A 24,455-nucleotide genomic window follows, 5' to 3' on the forward strand; every position below is an offset into this window, starting at 1 on the left:
TATTGCTGCCATCGTTTTTTTCTTTTCACTTTGATTATTGACACATCAAGATTTTATTTAATATATTAAATATAAAAATACGCTATATGTATACGACAAATCTTTTTTGTCAAATATCACTCGTAAAATATAGAATTCGTGCAAAGATATGTTATCTCGAAACAACAAATCGGAAATAAATATATCTTGTTTTTAAAACACGAAAAATTTTACGAAATAAATCAAAGAAAAACATCTACTTTCTCTGCCTTTACTTTGTATTTATACTGCTTTAAAATACATTTTACCATGAGGTAACAATCTCAGATTCTCATTTCATTAATACTCGCTTTCTCCTCTTAGGATTACTTGACAATACGGATATAGTTCTGCATCGAAAAACTTTTTCTTTGTAAAATTCAGTATAATTGCAATATGATTCGTTAGCTAAATTTAAAGACTATTGTTATCTGTTTGTTTATGATAGCACAAGAATACACAAGGTTATCTTCCCTCAGCTTATTTCGGTGCTAATTCTGCATCTTTTTTCCTTCCTACGCGACACACATAACATGCATATATTATATGACGCTATGATCTTCTCAACAAATATATATTTCACACACATACACATACACACACATGTTATCATATTTTAAATGATGTTTTAATTACGCGGAAATATATATTTTCTTTAATTACACAAATTTATTTCTATATCTATTTTTCGTACGATATATAACTTGGCGTTTGTTTTTAAAAATGTTGAAAGGGATTGATCCTGCCAAAATATACGCTAATAATTAATAGAATCAACAATACGAATATTTTAATTTTAACGCATCTGTCATATGCGTGGGTGATTCTTGAAAATCTCGCGTTGCTCGCAGCAAAGCAACGCTTTGACGTTCTCTATCTTGCACGAAATGTCTCTTGATTCCACTAAAAGGTAAATAGAAACGGTCGGACGATGAAACGGATGTGTTCGGTGATACGGGCGTGTGTATTTACGTAGGTCAGCGTTGCGATGAAAAGCGATAAGTCGTGCAGCCGATATTATGCAGGTGACGTGATACGAATTTTAGCTGCCCTCATAACTCGAGAGGGCAAGGAGTTTCCTCGTCTGTACGTCCACCTCAAACGCAAACGCATATAATCCTCTACGCGAATAATTCCAAGGAATGTTCGCGCTCATGATTTACGTCGAGATTTATTCTCGTTCCTGCTTTATAATAACTTCCGACCGAATAAGCTCACATGAGAAAATCAATGATTTTATGCATTGTACTCTTCATACGCAGCAGAACAAAGCCTTATAATATTCCACAATTGCAACAAAGGAATCAACAGCCTCGACATTATATCGCATTTAAATTTTATTATCGTTCACGTTTATTATCGCCACGCATTAACCAAGAGAGAAAAATCAATGGTAAGTTCTTTAACTTGACATGTTTAAAAAACGCGGGCAAAAAATAATGTATGCTTTTACTCATTAATTATATGATAATATTATTCTTTTAAATATTAAGAAGAATTTGAAGTAGTGTTGCTTTATAAATCTTTATAAATTTTGTTTCCCGTAGAATTATTGTTACTGCTATTGAAGATGATATATACTTACATCGTTCTCATACATTTTCACAACATTTAGCGGCCCATCTTGCGCGGAAAATTCATTAAAACGCGCTTTACGTACATCGAGGTCAATGTGAAGGAAACGAGTAACCCGGATTTAGCGATCCTCAGGATTCGGCTGTAAACAGAGTTTCTCGGTATGTTACCACCGAGATTCATGCGGCGAAACCGCAGTAGATTTAGACTAGCGCCTTGGAGCGCTTTCGTTCAGATCTATGGTGTCTGACTAGTAATGCGCCATGGCGAATATTTCGCGCGGACCGAGATCTCAGCGGCAAATCCCCATACTATAAAAATCTGAATTTGCATCTCACGGTGATTTGGCGGTAAGCTGATTTTCGCTATCCTATTACGCGAAAATTTCAGAACTACATTCTCCTAATTTCCATTTATCTACAGCATATGTGGTTTGGATTCCGGTATACGAACGAAATACATGTTCTCGCAAGCAAGTAACTCTCCCGTAAATATTTATGCAAATAATTAGTGCGTATAATTTGCTCTTTCCTCTTTATGACCTGAGCTTTCGGATTACTTTCCTAATTATACGTTGTTCATCATAATCTTTCCGCTTTCGAGTTAAACTCGATGGTTCGATATGTTATTTTTCGAAACGTCGAATTTATATACATCCTTTACTAACAAATATGGATATGTATAATCGTTTTATTTTGTATTGTATTACGTCAATCATTTGAAGAACGTATCCGTATGCATTGCATTGTTTTTTAACACAATTCTTGTTAACTAAAGGCAAAAATGGTAAATTTTTTTTTATATATTAATTTTGAAATAAAAATTCTAAGAGATAGCTCGAAGTAGTTAGCATAAACGGTAAGAGACATGTAGCAATGCCCAGTATAATTACCAGAAGCCCTTCCTTAGTGTATGTACATAAATATTCATAAGGCGTTTGAAGATATTCTTACTAACGTGCAACGTGACCATGGGTCTTGTCCTTAATTAACAGCTTTATGAAATAGACTGTTGATGGAGTCTCTGAGATTCTCTGTCTTTCCTATAGCCTTTTTTGCTAAAATAGAACGTACATATTACAATCATTTTCTCTCTCTCTCTCTCTAGAAAATAAACATTACATCTAATGTTAATATTTTGTAAAATTATCAATAATTATTAAATTTTTAAACTTATAAGATTCCCATTGCGTGAGTGAATTATCAAGCATTAATAAGATAAAAGAGTTGCTCGCTGTTTGAATAATAAATAACTATATCTTTTGCCTGTAGCATTAAATCGTTTTTACTAAACTAACAAATTTATGATGGTTTATTGTATTTTCTCCCAGATATATATAATTTTAATATCGCGCTTGATAAGTTCAATTTGATAATAAGTAAATTTGTTAACTGCTTCAATTAATTTATAATAATATTAAAATGGGTAACTTTATAGAACTTTCTGGTAGAAATGGAGAATGAATAAATTATCTCTTAGAATTTTGATTCGCTTTTCGTAAAATTTCAACAGCATCCTTAATCCATTATAATTGGGAATATAGCGTATTGTTATATATTTTTCACTCGGAAAGAGAGATAATGCTGATATTTGAATAACCGCGACATAATCATTTGTGCAAACGGGCACGGCCATTTCCTATCACATCGCGAATATCGTATCCTCCCAATATCGATCGTGCAATCAATTATTTATATTCTGCAAGTAATGATGCCCCATCAAAGATATGTCGCGGTTACGCACGCGTCGTCTTGCGATTGCAATCGCACGCGGAATATATATTACGTCAATGAACGCGAGCGCGCGCGCGTCGATGGATGTCTCACTAGGGTTACCTAGTAGTAGCTTACGCATCGTGCAAGGTAAGTTGAGGCAATTGTCTGTAAATGATGAATGTCTGCGAGGCGGGTAGGAACTGTGGGTGCTACGTATATATGGGAGGGTTACCGAGATCAAATGACAATTACTACCGCAGAACACCCGTTGGACAATGACGTATGTACTGCTTCATGCTGGTCAGGACCGAAAGCCGCATATTCTATTCTAGAACAAAGGATAATGCATGCATATCACACTTGGTAACGAGATTCTCAATGCTGTCAACATTATCACGAATACGAACAATTAATATCGAGTGTGGAAGGTATCGAAAATATATGGTGTTACTCGACGAAGATGTATAAGATATGGAAATAATTAAGTATTTATCAACACACGGAATATATTTCATAACAATTAATTTTTTTTTTTTTTTTTTTTAGAAAAAGTTAAGCCATAATCGCTTATAAAAGTCTTGATTATCGCATAATTAAAATTATCACAATGAAGAGAAACGAGATGAAAAACGAGAGAGAACGCGATGCTAGTATTAAAATATGCTAATCCAATTTAAATCGAAATTTAAATGATCATATATCGCGCGAGAATTGAGAACGAAAATATATGAGAGAGAAAAAGATTCAACTTACTTTTTATCAATGTATGTAAATTTAATCGAAATGACGATTGTGCAATGTATCTTAAAATTAGATAATATTCCAATCTTAACAGAAATTACAACAAATCATTCTGTTCGTTTAACATGTTATATTCTTAAAATTGCAAAATAAAATTATAGTTTATTCAACAAAGTATGTTCGCAATATAATCTTAATGTATAATCAATACAACTAGGTTTAATTTATCTTACGCGATTAAGATATATATTTCATTTATTTTCAGCATAAATAATTCTCTGAAATTCTGACTGAAACAAAATTTTTGACTCGTACCAACGTTATATCTCAAGAGCTCGTTGCATTTTATCGAATTTGTATCTATATCGCGATACTCGTTAAGGGTTATTTATCGGCTAAACTTTTTGAGCCTGCAGATTTGTGCCGTCTTTTTCGTTATCCACGCTCGTATATCACCCGCTATTCAATCAAGGTATCTTGTTCTAAGCCGAGCAACAAACCACCCTTAAGTACCAATCATGACGGCTGGACTTGATAGATGGATTCAATTCACGGTAAGGATACTCTTATTGAACATTCCGTTATACGACCATCGGAGGTACGAGTATCATAATCTTCCGATGCATCGATCATGTTCATCAATTACATATGGTACAGTGACAATGCTTATAATGCTGGTAATGTAGTAGGATACAAATGAACGAAATTGAGGAGTAATGTAGCATAATTATCTGTTCGAAAATTACGGATAGCTATGCTGAAAATATCATGTATACGTACAATATAATGAAGAGAAAGAATATAAATTAAAAAATATGATAAACGTTCCTAAATAAATAATAAAAAATACATTTGTATTTTATATTTGTCTTGTCTAGTGATTATGAATATAAGTGAAATAAGACGTATCTCGTTGGATCTGAAAATATAAAATTTTTTATAGCGAATGTGATTTTATCCGTATTAATTTGCCCGATGGCAAGCCGTCGCATTTTTCGCGTTACATGTCGCTCATCCCGCGCCCCGTTTGCAACATATTGCAAATCCATTACGAGCGACGAGCTTCAGATCGTAAAATTTATCGTGTTATCCACGGTCAAGCATGCTCAAAATGCATATGCGCGATATTTATAGAGTGCATTTCTGTGCAGTCTATGCTATAAAAGTGTAAAACGCTCTTAAAGAGACTCTCCCGCTGCTATCTTGCCACGTTGTGGCTCTTAAGCTATGTATTACTAACATAAGTTAATTACGTATTCTCTGAAAAGAAAAGAGATTAAAGTAACACTAGATAATCACCTGTATAAATATACACGTTATCTGTGTAATATTATTCGTTTCTTCTAATTTTTTCATACGCTACTTATAACTAAAGTAATTACTGTTAATAACGTATTTTTATTATCGCTGTACTCGGACAGATCACGTATGTGCTCTCATACAGATCTCTCATTCCAAAATTTTTTTTCAACGCTATGAGCCGACGAATTCGTCGATTCGAAACAATTAATCTCGTAATCGACAAAGGATAGAATGACCCACATTTAAATCCCAGAAACCAAGATGTGTGACGGAGGAAGAGAGGGAAAGCATAGTCGTCAACGAGAAATGGAAAGAGCCGATGTCCCGATTTCGGGCTTCAGAATCGAATGGATAGGAATATGGATAGATGGATTAGACGACGGAGGGCTGTGTGGATCTGTGGAGGTCGCTTGACCTCCCGACTTGACATCGTGATCCGTCATTTACGACCAATTAAGCATAGCGCTATGTATGTATGTACGCTTGAGTAGAGCGTCATCTATATATCGGGTTCTACTTATCTAGCAGCCATTCGATCCCGACATGTCGGCATTATCAATCTCGTAGGCATATCGTGGCCCGGCCCGGCCCGGCCAGACCTGCCTCTGCCCTGTACCACCTATCAGTCTAATCTCTCTACTCGCCTACGTATGCCGTGTTCCTACCCCCCCGCATCGCGCAAACATCGCCATTGTGTCTATCTATCGGACTGTCGTACGGCCATACTCAGGGTAATAGCATCGAAAATGATTCTATTCTCGGAAATAATGGCACGACCCCGCACCATCTATCGACGCGTCCGATCCAGATTTCACCATGCGCGGTTGCGATGCGTCGTTGACGTCGTTCATCGCGACCGGACGCGATCTCTTCAATGAAGCTGACACTTAATAAATTAAATACTTAATAAACTATTTATTTAGAAAGTTTTTTTATTTCATTCGACATATTTGTCAAGTTCATTGCATTCTCTCTAAATTTACTATCCTTACTCTATCATTGCAGTTTTTATTGCGTTCGTCGTTTGCTAATTTTACAGGAATTCTCCTAAGAATTACTTCCCGGCTTGATTGACGAGCCGTGCTGCACTTAGGTGTCAGACATGCCGTTTTATCGAGCTTTTCGGTAATTAATCTAATCCTCGTAACGATGAATGGACAAGTTCGTGATAAACGATGCTGTTACATCGTGCTTGCCTATCACCGACTAATTTATTAATACCATGAATATTACTTTCGGTGTAATCATGGCTATTGTCGTTGTTCTTGTGCGAGCGATCCGTGTAACAATAATAATTATGATTGACATCCTTATTAATCATTCTTGAAAGTACAAAATATTACAAATATATTCGAAATTATTCGAAACAAGAGTATCTATGCAGAAAATACTAACGCTATTTTTACCGATAATCACAACTGTTAGTTGTAAGTTCTATTTCCATTTTTCTTCTCTTTTCACTAATGTTGCAATAAACGCTATAGACAATTAGATGTAAGCAGTAACTATAATTATATTTTGAATATGTTTAGTTTACGCAGAAGAAAACCCAAAACCATTATACAACCATAAAAGCAATTATCAATTATGTTTCTTGTAAAGAGAATCCTCAGAGATCCAGAGTTTAAGGATAAAAAAAAAAGCACGCGTATTGAGAATCTAATTATCACAGGACTCGACTAGCTTCTCAAACAGAGGATGCAACGGTATTAGTGACAATAAGCGAGAAGCGAGACACGCGCGACAGCGGCACGTACCGAACGGAGTTCGTTTGTTACGACAAATAGAATTGATAATACGATTATAACCATTATCTCTTTGCACCGCATCTACAGATACATTGCATTCGTATATATTCGGCATTCAGTTGGTCGCACCAATAGCTTTCTCGTCGAATCTCCTATGCCTCTTCAGTCAGATAACAGGATATAATAGTAAACGTATTTTTAATATATACAATATAATATATAAATATAATATAGAGGGATTAGAAATACAAAATATATATTAACATGTTGCCCTAATGTAACATTTATCTTTATCATATTATATTTTAACGTTATATTCTTTTTTACAATAAAGCGATATACTTGAGCAAAATGTTTTTATTATAAGAAAATATATGTTCAATTATCTTTTTTCTCTTTTGGGGGAAATTTGTTGAATAAAACTGAAAAATGTATTTCACGCATCCAAAAGATTGAACAGTTGGCAAAATGGTTTGAGTTAAAACGAAAAATGGTATCTCACAGTACATGTTGCATTTTTCATCGATCTATCTTGAAAATAGAAAAAAAAGGGATTTTTATAGAATTATATCCTGAAAGGTATGTTATATAAAGAGTTAGCACCTTCTCTTTAAAAAAAAAAAAAAAAAAAGTAATTTGAATTGTGAATTTGAATGTTTGCATTCAGAAAATGTATTTTTATTTGCTCTTAATACCATTTAGAAGATTGATCAATTTAAAGTAATTTTGTGTTTGTTATATTCATATATATCCTGATTATATAAAAAAAACTGATTATTTTATTTATGATAATGTGTTATTATTTTAATCACACTGTAATAGCATTTATTTGTCGCGAAAGTTTACATTATATTCATAATGACAATCAATATGTGTGCGATTCCATTATCTCATTATATTTTATTAAATATTATTTTAATGATCTTATATATTATATATTTAACCTTTATCTTCGAATACACGAAATATTATAATTTAAATTTTGTTTATCTTTATTTTCTGTTGCGAAATTTGCTAATTTATAAATCAGATTCCAACCGAGTGTTTTTGCAATTTCAGTAATTTTCTTAAAGATAAAAAAATATGTATGAAGAAATATCTTCTCTTTATCAAACATAAACAAATTGCTTAAATATTTCAATTTGCGTTATTTATTCAGTCTAATATGCATAGTCGTGTTTCTGTACAGCGAAAGAAACTTAGAAAATTTCAAAATTTAAATTACATAAAATTATAATGTTACACGTTCGCTATATTTGGAAATACTTTTTAATTATTTAGCGTATTTTCTATTAATAATTATAATAGTAATTTATGCAATTATAAATATAATAAGGGATAAATTAAAAATCGATGAGAAGCAATTATTGTAGGTAATATATCATAGGTACAATATGCATGATCTATTTATATAAATTGTTATGACACAACCGTTCATTAATTATTTGTCTTGTCATATGCACCAGCTGATCGATGCTATCAATTTTAGAGCATGATTAACTTTTGGTAACAAGCGCATTACACGTAACAAATATTTTTTAAACAATATTTTTAACGATTCTTTCTCTCTCTCTATTTTAATAACAAATTATATTGTATAATCATAAATTATTGTATATAAATCGCGCTTTAAAATATTATATATATTTTATAGTTTAATAAAATTGGTCTTTTATTGATTAATATTTCAGGTTAAAAGTACACATTTATATATACTTGTCCTATTATCGCTCTTTAATTGGTTATCGATAATCGTTATAATCTCAGAAGGCGATATCAAGTGTCGATTAGCTATCGCTCTCGCGAGGCAAGTTTATAAATACACCTCTAAAATAAACAATACGCGATGGCAAAACTTAAATTAGGATTAAAGTGATTCTCGATTTATGGACGATCGCAGTCGTTGGACGATTTGCCAACAATTTCGCGTTCAGTCTCGATAATATACCATAAGATAGAGCAGAGGTCAAAACACTGCGAACGTGTCGGTTTAACTCGCATCAAGTAGCAATCCTGGCAAATTACTGTCCATGTCTACAGCTCCGAAGGTATGCGCAGGTATGCTCAGGTATGAGAATAGCTCCGTGGCATATACACAACGTTTGTAGGCAGACAGTACACAAGCAACCGGAGCTAATGAAGATGTTTGTCAATACTGGCGCGTTACCGTATGCCGTAACTGTTATCCTCTCCGTTGCCCCATCGTCAGGGCTATATCGTCTTGTTTCTGCTCTATATCAGCTATAATGCAGATCTCGGGCTTTCGTACAGATCGTTATAGGCGTTTGCAGCTATTTGAATAATCAACTGTTTATTCAAGTATACAGGATATGATGCATGGTATTGTCCCCTGTTGTTAATATCGAATTTCATTATTTAATACTATTTATTTATTATTATCAACATTTATTATAAAATTCTTACATCTCACGTAATTTACTCTTGCAATTTGCAAGAAGCGATAAGATGAAAAGAAAACGCGAGAAAATTTTGTTGCTGCTCTACTTCATAAACTTCAATTGTCTATTAAATTTGGATATTGTAGAAGATATCAAAGATTATTCGACGCCATGCTCGTTTAATTTCTCCTTGCATGATCTAAGATAATTGAGTGATGTCACGCTACATGATAATAATGCAGACTTCATTTGAAAGTAAATTGACGTATAATTTTATTCGATTTTAATCCAAGTTGGATATTCAGTATCTTGTAGCTATTAGCTGTTAGAAACACTCAATATTTTTATTACACGATTGAAGAAAATTTCTTGATGATAAATATGAATTCGGCTATCCATATGCATTGTGATTTATAACTACAAATTGTCATTATCTTTATTTCACTTCGTTAAGCAGCACAAAATCGATACATAATTTAATGAAAATATTTTTCACAGATGATATTTGTATCGCTGCAACATGCTATCGATTCCGCGTAATGTTATAACAGCGAAACGAGTAATCTCTATTGTAAAATTAAAAATAGAGTTTATTTCTCTCCATTTCTTTTCTCTTATCAGAATTTCGATATATATGCGCATTAATAACATTCCATCGATTATTATCTCGAATTTATAGCATGCAAGAAAAATTCCATTAATATGATTACACAAAAAACATTTTACCTTTTCATTGTTTTAAAAAACAATCGATATATGGATAACGCACTTCATTCGACGGCGATACTGATTATCTTGGAAGAAAATAAAATTCGTACACAGTATACCTACATAATATATATATAATGTACGATCGTCCACGGGAATAAATATCCAGATTGTTAATGCACGTTTTCGGGAGAATGTAGTAACTTGTAAGAGCTACTTCTCGAATGGGCGTAGGTTTTAGTACGTAATTATTGGATTAATACGTATTGTGTAAACGCGGCACGTACTACACTTATTGTTGTAGTAGCGAGACCCACGCTTCGCCGCGTAATTATGTTAGAATTCCTATGGGCCGGACCTGTGTATATCTTTTTCGTATCCTACATTCCGGAAAATTCGATCGTTTAAAACGACGCTTGGCCGAGCTCGTAGTAATCTCATAAATATCCACGCTATGTTAAAATATTTAATCAAGGCGGAAGAAAAGCAAACCCCAGGCTAACAATCTGAAATAAGTAATTTAAATTACAGCGCATTCATACGGGCTTTTTGACGTACATTAACAGCTGACTTTCAACAATTACTCTTTTCTCACGAAATGACTGTAATTACACCAAAAGTATAAAGCTTGATGAATTTTTCGCGCTACGCCATTTGATAGAAATGTATATTATGAGAAAATATTACATCTCCTTGTTATACAATATTGCGCGTAATATTTTTTAAATAGTATATTACTTTCCTGTTATATTTCCTCTCAATAATTAAAGAATTTTATTGCTCTATTGTTTTGTTTATTGAAGCGCAGAGTTACAACAACGTCGCATTTTATTATTAAAATTCAAATATGCATAAGGCACGTATTTAAAAAAAAAGATTTCTATAGAATCAACTACATATTGTTTTCTTTTTAATATAGTTTATTATAGGATTGATGTTATTATCTCTATCGTGACGCATTTTATTGCTTTTTCTGTGGATATTACTTTCGTAATAATTTACAAGAAGTTCTTGACCTTTACTCATATCAATACATATCGCGATTTTTAATAATATTTAATATTTTTTTAAACATTTTTGCAATTTAAAATACCTTAAAGCAAAACGTGAAATCAAATGCGTTTTTGCATGCATGTAGAACCATCTCTACAATTTTTCCCTGTCATCTATGTAACGGCAAACAGAAAGAGTAGATACATTTACATACCAGCTCGCATGGCTGTTCGCCCCAAATTCCAGTCCCTTTGATTCAAACAGTGTGATTCCACATTGAAATTCACGCGTTTTTGCACCTAACAATAAGAGCAACGCGGCGAGTCACGCCCATTTCGTAATAATGTAACAATAAACCAAATATGGAGAACATCGTAGTCCAATGGTTTGTTGCTAATTCGAGCGGATCTAAAATTTTCACTGATCGCTCTGCAGATGTCATCGTTACGTTCTGCCGATTTCGTTCTGCGGAAAAGTGTTCTCGAGCGTTGCGAAGAGTCCGGCTGCACAAGAGAGCCTTTTCTAACACATATACTTCCCCTCTCCTTCTCACGCGATTCGAATAATTATATTCTTCGTATATAACGCCAACCACGAAATAGAATGGAAACTCTTACACGCGTAATAATGATGATTACTCGCTCATTCCCGACCTACGTATACCGCGCTAAACGTATTGTACGTCCGAAGTCGCACCCCGATAAACTCTCATTGACAACCATCGTACTTTTGTCTTGCGGATACACTTGCATGTGTACACAACGCGATCATCAATTTTAAAGTTAGGCGGCAAAGTTTATTTCGCGTAGCGAGCCGTGCAAAGGCCACGACTATTGTGAAGTTGTTCAAGTTGTTGGAGACCCAACCCTCTCTTCGAACGAAATCCAGCATTCACGTTAGTTGAATTCCTATAGTAAAGAGATACCGTACTGCGTATACGCGCATCGGAATGTTCCCGGACAAGTCTGTCTTATGTATAGAATGCGTTATCTTTTAACCGCATCAAGGTAAAAACGAACATTGATAAAAAAATATTGTTGTAGTTACTATAAATTCACTATAATTTATAGTGAATGCAATATTTACAATAATTTATGGTTGTATATAGTACATATAGCATATATAGTTGATATTACTAGTATTGTAATAGAATTTACTATAAAAATGAGTATCCTAATTATAACTTTTTTACCAATTATAATCAATTTTATATCATCGATTTTATTATCAGTGAAGAAGTTCAAGAGAGACAAAAATGATAAAAACTTATCATGTAACTGGCGTTTAATCAAACGGAATTTTTCTCGTCGACGCGATGTACATAGCATCATATTTATTGACATCCGCGCAATGAAAGTGCACGAGTGCTTAAATTTTTCACGCTTCCTTCGACAATAAAACATTCCAGACTCCACCAAATCGCAAAATAAGCATGAAGTTTGAAAGCACGTTTCGGAAAACAATACGTTCAATTATCGATTGCCGCGACATCAAATATTGATCTCTTAATACGCGTGTCTCGCAATACGTTACGTATTCCATGTATTAGTAATCTCGCTACTATTCTATGGAATTTTTCAAGCTAGCTGGTGGAAAATCATTTTATTCCGATCGTTTTATACTATTCCCGTGCTATTCTAGCTTTATTAAATTTTGAAACATGTACGTTATACCATGCTCCATCTCCCCGAGAAACAAATTGTGTTTCATACAATTGCAAATTTAATATAGCAGAAGATTTATATATTGATTTATTTCTATTTATACGGAAGAAAGAGAAATATTTAATAATGTGTGCAATACAATAAAATTCAAAGTTTCAGATTTATTATACTTATCAAACAAAATCGTATACGGTTTCTATATAAAAACTGAATTTTATTTGAGCAATAGATGTAGATATTTTTACCAAGTTTCTCTTAATTAATTCTCCATTGTATGCCAATTACAAGATTATCACGCGATATCGCACACAAATTATATTTTCAAAATTACATACAATAGTTTTTATAGAGTTAGCAGCTTAAATAATAGCCCACTCTTTCAACATTATTTTCTAATATTAATGAGATTACATCTAGATGTATATGTGTCTACAGTTGGTAGATAATAATAGATACGGTGCAAATCATTAGTATTGAAGTTAACTATTCAAAGTCGCGATTATTAATTATGTCAATGGAAAGGCCGATAATGATTTTGACCTAATTAATCGTTCCAGCAGCATGATTTGCAGTATGCACTGTGTCAACAGGAAAAAACATAATACGCAATGATAATAATAATAATAATACAAATGAAGCGTTTGTATTAGTAATTACAAACCACGATCGGTGCTCTTATTACCGAATAAATATATCAATATCAATTATTTTTTGTAAAATAATATATGCGCATATATATATATATATATATATATATTTTTTTTATTATAATATAGAAATAAATATTTTTATTTCCATTTTACATAAACAAGAGTTAAATATAAAATTATTAAGATAGCATAAATAATTTGTAAAATGATCGAGTCCATAAAATAATATTTATTACATTCACATAATAGAAATGACAAAGTTTTGTGAAAATTGCGAATATTTTATAGAATTAAATAAAATCATTCAATTTGTATTTCTATTTTTATGGAAGAAGTAAATTTTATTATTTATCCTGTTGATTTAGCCGAAGAAGATGGCAATATATGTACTTAGCGGAGGCGGGAAAAAAGGGGAGATTGACATCTCGTTAGCGAACGATAAAGTACTAGGATTGCGATAAAATACTATCGATTATACCGAGCCTGGTCTATCCAATTTATATCGGAATATGAAAAGTGTTCCTCGGGGGATTACTATGGTTACATGGGGCAAATGTTTGTTATGTCGAAAGATAGTCAAGACCGTTACATTTATTACACTCCTCATATGTAAAAGTCCTACAGTTTCGCGTAAATATAACAAACTTTCAAACGTACATCTCTATAAACTTATTACTTTTCGATGCTAATTAAAATTCTTTCATTCTCTTATCGCTCTTAAAATCTTTGTTTGTTTTTTAGCGATGTCTTGTTCCTACTCTCTACTGTATCTTTATTATCCTTCTGAGTTAGTTTGAAGCACGCGACAAGAAAACAATATCCCCGTTCGTGTCTTTCATTCACTCTCCAGGAGCTTTTCTAGAATCGTGCTAATCTTTAACAAGAGAGCTCTATAGTTTGTAACGCATTGTGCAAGATCTTACTGCCTCTGTGCCTCGTGAAGTAAGAGTTTCGAACTCTCGACACAACTTTAGTTAGTTTTGAATTTCTTAGCCTCGTCGAATACTACAAACAAATTTTATTTATATCTGTATACGCCACTTTACATACGATAACGAAAGTTCTGTCCGTGATGTTACATATAATAAGAAAAAAATATGTTTAAGTATCCGAATATTGTAAATGCAGTAGTAAAAATCTGTAATGATAACGTTCGGTAAAAAATAATAATTTTTTGAAAAGTAATGTATATATATATATATATATGTGCAGAAAAATTAACTATCGAGACGCACGATGCCGTAAAATGTTACGTGAGATAAGTTGATGAAAGAATATATAGCGATACAGTTTCCGTTGTCTCTTATATTCATGCTCAAAGTTGTAAAACGCAAAAATAGAGGGAAAAATATTGTTAGGTTGAGGTGCACTTTATAGCGCGGTTGATTGTGTGTGCGTAAAGTGGATACAAGGGTCTCCTAGGAGTAATGTATGGCGGCGTGGTTTTTATGCGTCTGCGAATGAATCAGTAAAGGCATTTTTAGTGTAACGCGAAGTGATAATAAATTATATGCACGAACTTGACACATGCAGGCCACGAGAGGATACGTCCGTGATAAATTCGACGGATAATAATTAACGCTATCATTTGTGCGGTACAAAAAAAAAAAAAAAAACTTATTTTCCTTTATTTAATGTCATGCGCTCTATCGTGTATCGATTATTTCGCTAATTATTTTAGTTTATTACGGAAGAAAAAAAAAATCGGGCTCGTACATGTTTCATAAGCGCGTTCAATGAGATCTCTCTCGTGTGTTTTATTTAATTCTATATAATTGCATGCGTACCTTCTCTACGAGTTTACAACGCCGAGAGTGTCGCTTTAACACACTTACCACGATAAACGTGTCATTTAGCGTGTTTTAACTTTCACGGTACTTTTAATGACATTGCTCGAATTAATTATTCCCCTTGCGATTGGATACTCGTTGCTGCAAGTAATGACCAACGCGTCAGTTTTCCGAGAACACGCAGCGAGAACGTAAGCCACGTCACGTAGTTTTGAAGTGCAAACCTCTGTCACGAACGATGAGCACGCGTCCACTAACCTAGTTACAAGTTAAGACCTGAAGCTAGATTAGCTGTTCCAAAATATACTCTTACCTATCTCTGGCTCCAAGCTATTTTAAATTGCTCGATTAAAACTATACTATAGTTATATTAGAAGATATATATAATAAATTCTATTTTCTCTAATAAAAGCAGTATCGATGTAACGATGCGTTAAAAATTGTATATATGTAATATGTGATTATAATATCATACGTTTTATCTTGTTTCGCATGTTATATATTATGAAAACAAAAAGTCAAATCGGTTAGTGAATTTAATTATGTTATTATTTCCGATCCAATGATAATTATAATTATTATTGTTTGTTGTTTTAGTTCATATATTAATAATAATTAATTAGCAAGAATATCTATGTCTGTTGCAGGACGATTTCTGATCTATCCAACGGAAACCACAACAGGTAGGATTTTTGAGTCTCGATATATTGCTTACACACAGGTTCTATTCATGTCGATTATCTATCAATGCATGTATGATTATAATTATATATCATATAATTTCAATCAGTTTACGTATTGCGTGTTAGAATGTAAAACGCAAATACATTTCTCATCTGTGTTTTACGAACATTTACATTTTTATCTGGCAATCATTCGAATGAAATTCGCAGTCCGGAACGGCGCGAACTTGCGACCTGAAAAGATTCACGACATGTCCGGAGACATTCCCACATTACAGAAAAATCTCGCGCGAGAAGCCGCAACAGAGAAAAGAGACAAAGTGTATTATCACGCGTCATGTATATTTACGCTATTAAAACGAGAGTTTATTCCACAGACGGTCTAATGTCGTAAGTTTACAGAGGACCCTCTCGGAAGAGGCAGATAGAATCTTGGGCTGTTAGGTGTCAACGTTATAGGTGGGTGGCTCTTTTTCGCCAGAGTTTTCTCTCTGCCCGTCTTAGTTTCCCGTCTCCTTGAAAGAGGGCTCACAATCTTGCACAATGTCCGTGTATTTCTCTCCTTCTGTCTCTTCCTACCTACCTCTATCCTTCCTATCTACCTACCTACCTACCTCCCGCGCAATGCCCGAAGGTATGTTGCAGCTTACAGTCTCACTGTTTATCTTCAGCCGTGAGCTTTTGCGTTTGCACAAGCTCCCTGGCGCTACCGACCGCCGCGTATCCACATCGACCTCCTCGTCCTTCGCGGCCTGCAAGGCGAACTCCTCTATTTATTTAGTTTTTTCTCGAAGAGTTTGTGGATCCTGTAGAGGAGAGATGTTTAATTGCCGTAAGTGTCCGCGTCGCTGCACATGCCTTAAAAATCTTTCTTGACGAAATCCCATCGCGAATTTCCGTTAGCGGGAATTGAAATTCTTGGTCGACGTATATATTATATATATAACGAGTATATACATATATGAATTTATTTTAACGCTTTAGTCACGTGCTCGCTCTCTCGCTTTATTTAATATTGCCTTAGAAAACGTATTATATTATTCGTTTTGAATAAATTCCATATGCTTTGATACTTTTATATTTTTCTATCGTACCGCGCGTATGAATTTCCCCGCGAGCTAAAATTTTTTTAATATCTTTTTATATATATCCGCTCTTTTTTGTATATGCATATTAATTGAAAGTGACGTCGGAATATTCACGACCGTGTATGTCGTCCAGTACACAGCAATGGCAGTTAAAAACACGTCTAACAGCCCGATGTGTGTGTGTGTGTGTGTGTATGGATGGATATTAGAAAAGTTTTCGCGAAATTTCGCGCACATCGACGAGTGATAGCAACATCGCTGGCGTTGTGGTTTCGCGTTAAAAGAAACGTCTAAATTACCGGCGATAGTATCGAATTCAAAACCGGGCGACGCGGACGGGTTAAAAAGTCCGGCGCGAGATACCGCGGGCGATGTTCCGCGGTGGTAGTTTTTGCAATTAGCGATATCGGTTACGTCATCCGACACGTTCGGTCGGCCGAACGATGCGATGCACCGGCTGGCGTGCGCACTTTGCAGCGTCGTCGATGCGCCTGGCGTATCGCCAAATTTCCAGCGCGATCCCACTCCCTTTCTCTTTTCCCGCGCCCTCTCGCTCTCATCCCTTGCCGCCGCCCCTCCCCCCTCCCCCCCCCCACCTGCCCACCGTTGACTCCCGCATTGTATATATCGATGCTCAGGACCAGCACGCGTTATCAAACGATTTATATCGGTGTTTTGGAAAATTTGTGGAGCCGAGGCTTGCGACTGGCACGGCGGGTGCGCATGGGGAATGCATTAAACGTTAACGGTGAAAATGGATAACGAGAGAGGGCCGGTGTGCGCGTAGCGCCCTCGTGCATCGCCATGAACCGAAAGATACCGTCGCGGCGTGTTATCGGGTTTAATCTGGGCTCGTTAATAACCTTTCGCTTTTCTATGTGTGTACACCGCGAGAGAGAAAGAGAAAAAGGGGGAGAGAGAGGGAGGGAGGGAGGGAGATACAGGATGTACACGCGCTTCGGTGGCGCTCGTTCGCGATCGGTCGACGTTCAGGATTTATGCCTGTCCTCGATAGCGCGCGCCGTAACGCGAAAGTCCGGAAGCCACGCCTCGCTTTTGACTATCGGTCTTCTTTGTAGATGGATGCGCGTTGCGAGCAAACATTGCGTTTACATCCGCGCGACGCAGAAGATTCGTCCGCAATAATGCTCGAAAGTATTCGTCCCGTTACCGTAAGTCTTAGAAAAGTTGGTAGTTCTAGGCAAGTACGGAAAATCCTGATCCGAAATTTTCTCGGCCGTTCAGCGATAACAAGAAATTCAACGGAAAATGGGACATACGTTTTCGCGTTAAGAGAAGTTCCAGGCCGCTAGGGATACGAGTCGGTGGCGGCTCAGCCCCGAAGTAATTGCGTAAAGGACGCAGCTGCAGGCACATTCGAGGATTCTTCGGGGAATCCAGGTGAGGAGCACCATCGCCGGGATAACGTCGGAGAACAAAGAGCGAAGTAAGCTAAAATAATTGCCAATTACAAAACCTCGAGCTGGATATTAACATTATCTTGGGGGTGGCAGGCACACCGCAACGCGGTCCGCCGACGTTACCTGCAGCTGCAAAACGATGAGTTTCTTTGTGGCAATGTTTTTCCGCGTTTCTCCGCCCGGAAAATCTCGGAGGTTGAGCAGTTGCCGTACGCGTTTTCTTCTGATAACCGACTGTGCCACCCGTCGCCTTCGAGATAGAGAAAATCGTCCGCTTCCGAGAGACGGAGCACGAACGTATCCGCTATGAACAATTATTGCCGCAGCTCGGAGAGCTCTCGACTTTTGAATATCGTTATAACGTAATTTTATCTGCGAGTCGTGCGGAGAAATTCGCTAATGCGAGAAATGGGAAACGAGTCTTGAAAGCGCGCGTTCGCAATCATGCGGATATGAAGAAGCGAGAGATTGCGCGTTTAATATACACAGCTACGTATAAAAGATGCGATTACGAGATATAGCGAAGATTTTACGGTAATATAAGAACAATTGCGAACATAAGAATGTACGAAGAAATAGATATAAAATAAATATCAGTCTACTTCACTAGCCACGTAATTAAGTCGATGGAGTATTGATATCATACACGATCGTCAATTTCAATTTACAAGATTTGAAAAGTTTTGCGATCAAAAAAGATCAGGATTATATTATTTTTCGTAAAATAACTGGTCTAAAATAATGTCGCGATACACTCTTACTCTACACTCTTTATCATACGGCAATCTATCAGCAGATTTTCACAGTCGGGATTTATTTCCTTCTCCTTTTTATATAACTCTCGCTTATATATTTCTTTTGCTTTCAAATGCATAATATTCTTCTATATCAAACCGTCAATCTCTCTTCGAGGGAAATTTCCATCTAGATCGTATTTATTAAATTTGTCTCGATTTAACTTTAATATATATTGTATATACACAGTTCTTGTATCTTATAGTGACGATAGAAAGGAGCATAAATAAGACAATATGAAAGAATCGTAGTCGTCGCGTTCAGGCAATTATCGGACAAAATTCTACATAGTTGTACTGAGCACTTCCATCACAAATAAATATGAACGACGGCCTTTTGACACAGCGAAATAACGAGATTCCTCGACCGCGATTTCACCTTGCCGGCCATTATTTTCCATTAATCTGCTACAGTAGGAAAAACCCGACCGAATTGAAGAGTCACTCGTCTTTCTCACTCGGATTTCCGAGACAATTGTGCCTCGATTTCATCCGAGATAAAAGCGGAGAACTTGGCAGAAAAAAAAAGACGACGTACCATTCGTAGATCCCCCTCGGTTCGCAGACTCAGCCTAAGGTTGTTCGGAAAACGCGTTTGTATTAATTAAAACGTAATTAATCAGAATTAAATTGACTCGGCTGGATAGGAACGACCGGGAGCGAAACGAAGGAAATTGATTGGTGGAAATAGGAGAAGAAAACAGTATAATGATGGTAACTTCTCTCGATAGATGGTCCGCTAATTCCGCGTATTTTCACAATTCCAGCCTTACGGAATCAAGGATAATGTACATAAAATATTTCAGGAATATCCGATAAATCTCTGAGAAAGAAGCTTAGAATTAATATATTAGCGTTTACTGGTTTCTGGCAAGATTAATTTTAAATTAATTACATTTGTATAGATCAATGGGTCCAATCATTTAATTAGAACAATAGGTAAAAATCTACAACTATTAAAACCGGGCAAATAAGAGCCACGAGCATTAATTAAACGTTTCGGTCTCACATCGGGGCCACCCTCAGTAATTTAAAATAAATCAACATGAGTAATAATTTTAATTAAAATAATGAATAATAAATAAAAAATAAATTTTAAATAATGTTTAATTAATAAAAATTTTTTAATTTAAGAAGAATCGCACAATTTCCACGCCCTCTTCCCAGCGCGTGGCTCTTATTTGTCCGATTTTAATAGTTGTAAATATTTAATATTTAAAGCCTTATATACTAGATTATTGTTGAATAAAAATGTGCAAAATGTTCGTTACATGTTTTTTACATGAAAAGTTCTCGAAATAGACGTGACATATTTTCTATGAGGTTATATTGACACAGGGAGACACATATTTCCTATGTCCACAGTACATTTCAAAAACCGTTTGCAAAAAGAAGTAAAAAAAAAAAAAATTTGATTTGCGCACTTTCGTGTCGGTTTGTAAAATTGCGTCAGTGTGGTTTCCTGGTTATTGAAGGACCGCCAACGTTGCAGTTTTACGAATAAAATTCAAGGTATACGATGTGGTGTAGGTGCAATCGCTAAAACATTTATAAAATTCTCTCTTTCTTTAAACGTTCGATCCATGGACATTTTAAGAGTCAACCGACTTGCGCGCGTGTTCTTACGTTGGTCTACATTGTTGGGAAGTTCGGGGCTAACTACAACGAAACTATTCAACATTTTTTTCCTGTTAATTAAATACCGTCCCCTGTAATGGAGTTAAACGAGTCGCGACGCTTTAAAATGTAAAATGGGAATTGGGTCACAAACGTACCGTTAAACTCGTTTTTTTTTTCATCACTTCCTATAAACGCGCTTAAGTCGTGTTCACTATTTTCATTTATTTTCCAACGTTTGTGAAAAACATCGTTGTGGCCGAAACTTGACATTGCTTTTCGATTCCCTCCCCCTCCTTTTTTTTCAACAAATTGTTGACAGTTTAGCGATCTGCTACGAATTAATTTTAAACGTACATTCCTCCATAAACGTTTAAGTGTATCGAAATAAACGTTTCATTGAAATATCGTGAAATTTATTTAAAATACTACACAAACAAACGCGCGCATACCTACAGTTTACAAATAAAAGCATTTTGTAATATATTTTAATTTACAAAATGCAGTATTATTTAATAGTTATAAAAAGAGGAGCACACACATTATGCGATATAGTGATGTCTCTCTTTTTTCATATATTATTTTTTTAATATCATTCCGTCATTAGTAATGTCGACACATTTGTCGCTATCTCTCGGCATATATGGCGTACGATTTCGACATTCAAGGGAAGCACTCGCGGCAAAGGCAATTCAGAAAATACACGATTGATGTGGCGGAAACGCAATCGCCGACGTAAGTATTTGCAATCGCGGCACGTGCCCAAAACTCGCTACTTTTTCACACGACCTTACCGAGGTGAAGCAATAAAGGCAAACGACGCGACGCGACGCGTCCCGCGCCGTACAATTTATTATCTCGCGGTAAGCCCGCCGACTCTCGAATGAATTGCTCGGTCGCAACTTTTTCGTAAGGTCCTCCGAGAACAAAGCCCGACTATAGATACCGTGTGATCGGAAGGACAATAGAATTAATGGCCGGCGAGGAGCACTCGAGAGAGAGAATTTTTCCGCCCGTTGTCGTGCCACAGGGTCGTCCACCCGCTTCCTCCCATCCTCCCGTAGTCGTCCCTCGCGGCGTGAAATAACGGTTTGCCGCCACGCCGATGTTGGATATCGAGACGATGGCGGTCGATTCGGGGAAGAGACTTGAGCGGGAATTCCAACGTTGGACGTGTCCAAACGTTATCGAAGGGCGGTCATCGGCGAACGCCATCGGAATATAGAGACCGAGAATCGGATGCTACTCCGTTTCGCGTGCACATTTCCTCGCGCTCTCTCGTCAACGGACCCCATTCTGTAAGAGACAAATAAAAATACCACCCGTTCCGATCTCTTTTCGGAAGGAAATATACCGTATGTAGTATATGTTTTCGTAGCCGCCACGTAATGTAATATTAAACGAATCCCATTGCTTCGATCATCGGCCCTCGTTCCACGGGCATTGTTCTAGGTCGATTTCGTGCGCGGATGGGGTTGCGGAAAAGAGAATAGACCTCTTGGAATCGCGTTATAAGACGAAACGCGATGAGCCGTTATCTCGAATTTATCGAGGAATCGACGGATAGGAGAAGAGGGGTTTTAAAGGGGATCGAGGTTGGTTGCCGCGCCGCTGCCGCTGCCGCTGCTGCTGTCGGTGAAAAGGCCGCGAATAAATCGTGCCCGCGGAAGCGGATAACGCGTGAATCTAGAACGCCGAGGAGAGAAATCTGGTAAAAAGCAATGTCGTGTGTTGTCTAGGTTATAGCTCGCTCGAAAATACAGCTTCGTTGAGATCAATAAAACCTCAATCCCGGTCTGGCCCGCGGCTAACGGTATTTTCTCGAGAAAGCTCTCGCGCTCTTTTTATATCCACTATAAAACTCTCGATCGCGCGCTATCGAGAGTGTATATTAAATGGCATTAACATCAATTAAAATCAACGGTTCGGGTTTTTTTTTTTTTTCAATCGCACGCGTTATTACTCGATTACTATTTATCTAATCGATTTAATTTTAATATTTAGAATTTATGATCGTATAAATCGCGCGCATTAATCGTTCGATCGCGAATCATAAAATCGTTAAATACAATTCGATAAAAAATACTCGCGTTCATTATCGACTCGTGACCGATGTACAATACTTTGTCGAAAGATTGAATTTATATTAGTTGCACCAATATATTAACAGACAATTATATTTTAGCAACGAAAGTCGCGCAGCGCGATGACCAAGAATCCATAGAATCTATGAACGTGCCAGGAATCTTGTGACCTACGTGCCTTCGTTCGATGAAACAACCGCAATCGGATCCCGTGGCAGCGATTACGCTATAGTAGCCACAAAAGCGTTCGAACCGAATGCACGTTCGCGGCGTTACGTCGACATTGGCGTACGGCCACTCTCGAAACAACGACACTCGTAGTCGACCGAGCGAATCGCATTAATGATGGTTACCAGAGCAGGCAGCGGATGAGAGGATGCTTTATCGTGCTGCAGGCGCGCCGTATGCGGACAAGAAGCCGTAGGCGGATAATTATACGGAAGTTTCCAATTACGGATAACGCCGTAGCGAGTAACCGTAGGTGTTAGCAGTCAGCCGCTATCTAATCCCGAATCGAGTGGAGTCCTACAGACGTCGTGTGTATTAAGAGGATAAGCCCGCTCCGTGATTGTAGATTAAACGCGTAGTGCGCTGCGTGACATTAAGCGTCGCTATTGCGTTACGCATGGAAGCGCAATATCTCGCGATTTCGTGAGATGCACAAAAGGACTTATCGTCTAAACCTTCGCGGATTAATATCGTAATGTAAATAGTTCCTACGCTAAGAAGTCACTGAAAATATTACAATTGTTGTTTTTTGTCGATAAAATTGTAGCAAATTGATATATTTTTAAATGTCAAATTACGAGCGCAGCGCGCGCGATATTTATACTTTACGTCTGATCATGTAGACGAGCTTATTCTATTATTTGCAATATCGTCGTATATTGTGAGAGACAATAGCATCTTTAAATAATTAACAACTACTGCTACGACTGAATGCGCTCTCATTAAATTGGCATTTTGCCCGATGAACTTTTTCTCAGATGATTTAAACATGACCGTCGCATAAGCGATTATATCGGTGATTATGTGCGTGCGTATATATCCAGTGAAGCAAAATGGTCTTTTGGAGGGTCCGAGCTAAAAAGAATGTTACTCTTAACGAGCTGGCCCACCGCCAGTTCCTTGTCCGATAGACTAACCCACCCTGCAACTCGAGTCAATTTGCTTGGCCTTTTGGGCATAAGTGCCCGCCGTCTGACGATACCAATGAAGAAAAAAATGTAGCGCTATCTTAGAAAAATGCGCTGCTCGTTATAATTTAACATTAATAAACTACATTTCTTATGAGCATATATCTATTCTTTTCTTCAACTACTCTCTAAAAAATGTCGAGTAAAAGAATTGTATGTGATTTTTCTTGTTAGTAAATAATAAAACAATTTCTCGAGATCGGGATCGATTTACGTAAATTTCATCCATACGCTATATAATTAAGTATACAGACGTACGCGACAAGATC

At 36.3% G+C, this 24,455-nt stretch overlaps 1 protein-coding gene across 6 annotated transcripts in view; it reads left to right on the top strand.

The window, feature by feature from the left end:
* Ten-a (tenascin accessory) overlaps positions 1–24,455 on the top strand; it is a 422,894-nt gene that overhangs the window by 87,648 nt on the left and 310,791 nt on the right. For all 6 annotated transcript variants that reach the window (XM_070304904.1, XM_070304905.1, XM_070304906.1 and 3 more), the window contains exon 2: positions 15,951–15,986. The gene's annotated coding sequence lies outside the window, so the exon portion shown is untranslated. The remainder of the gene's footprint in view (positions 1–15,950; positions 15,987–24,455) is intronic.

The sequence above is a fragment of the Polyergus mexicanus genome, unplaced genomic scaffold, assembly GCF_030449975.1.
Source record: "Polyergus mexicanus isolate NDT 795.1 unplaced genomic scaffold, iyPolMexi1.0 SCAF_12, whole genome shotgun sequence".
Lineage (NCBI taxonomy): Eukaryota > Metazoa > Arthropoda > Insecta > Hymenoptera > Formicidae > Polyergus > Polyergus mexicanus.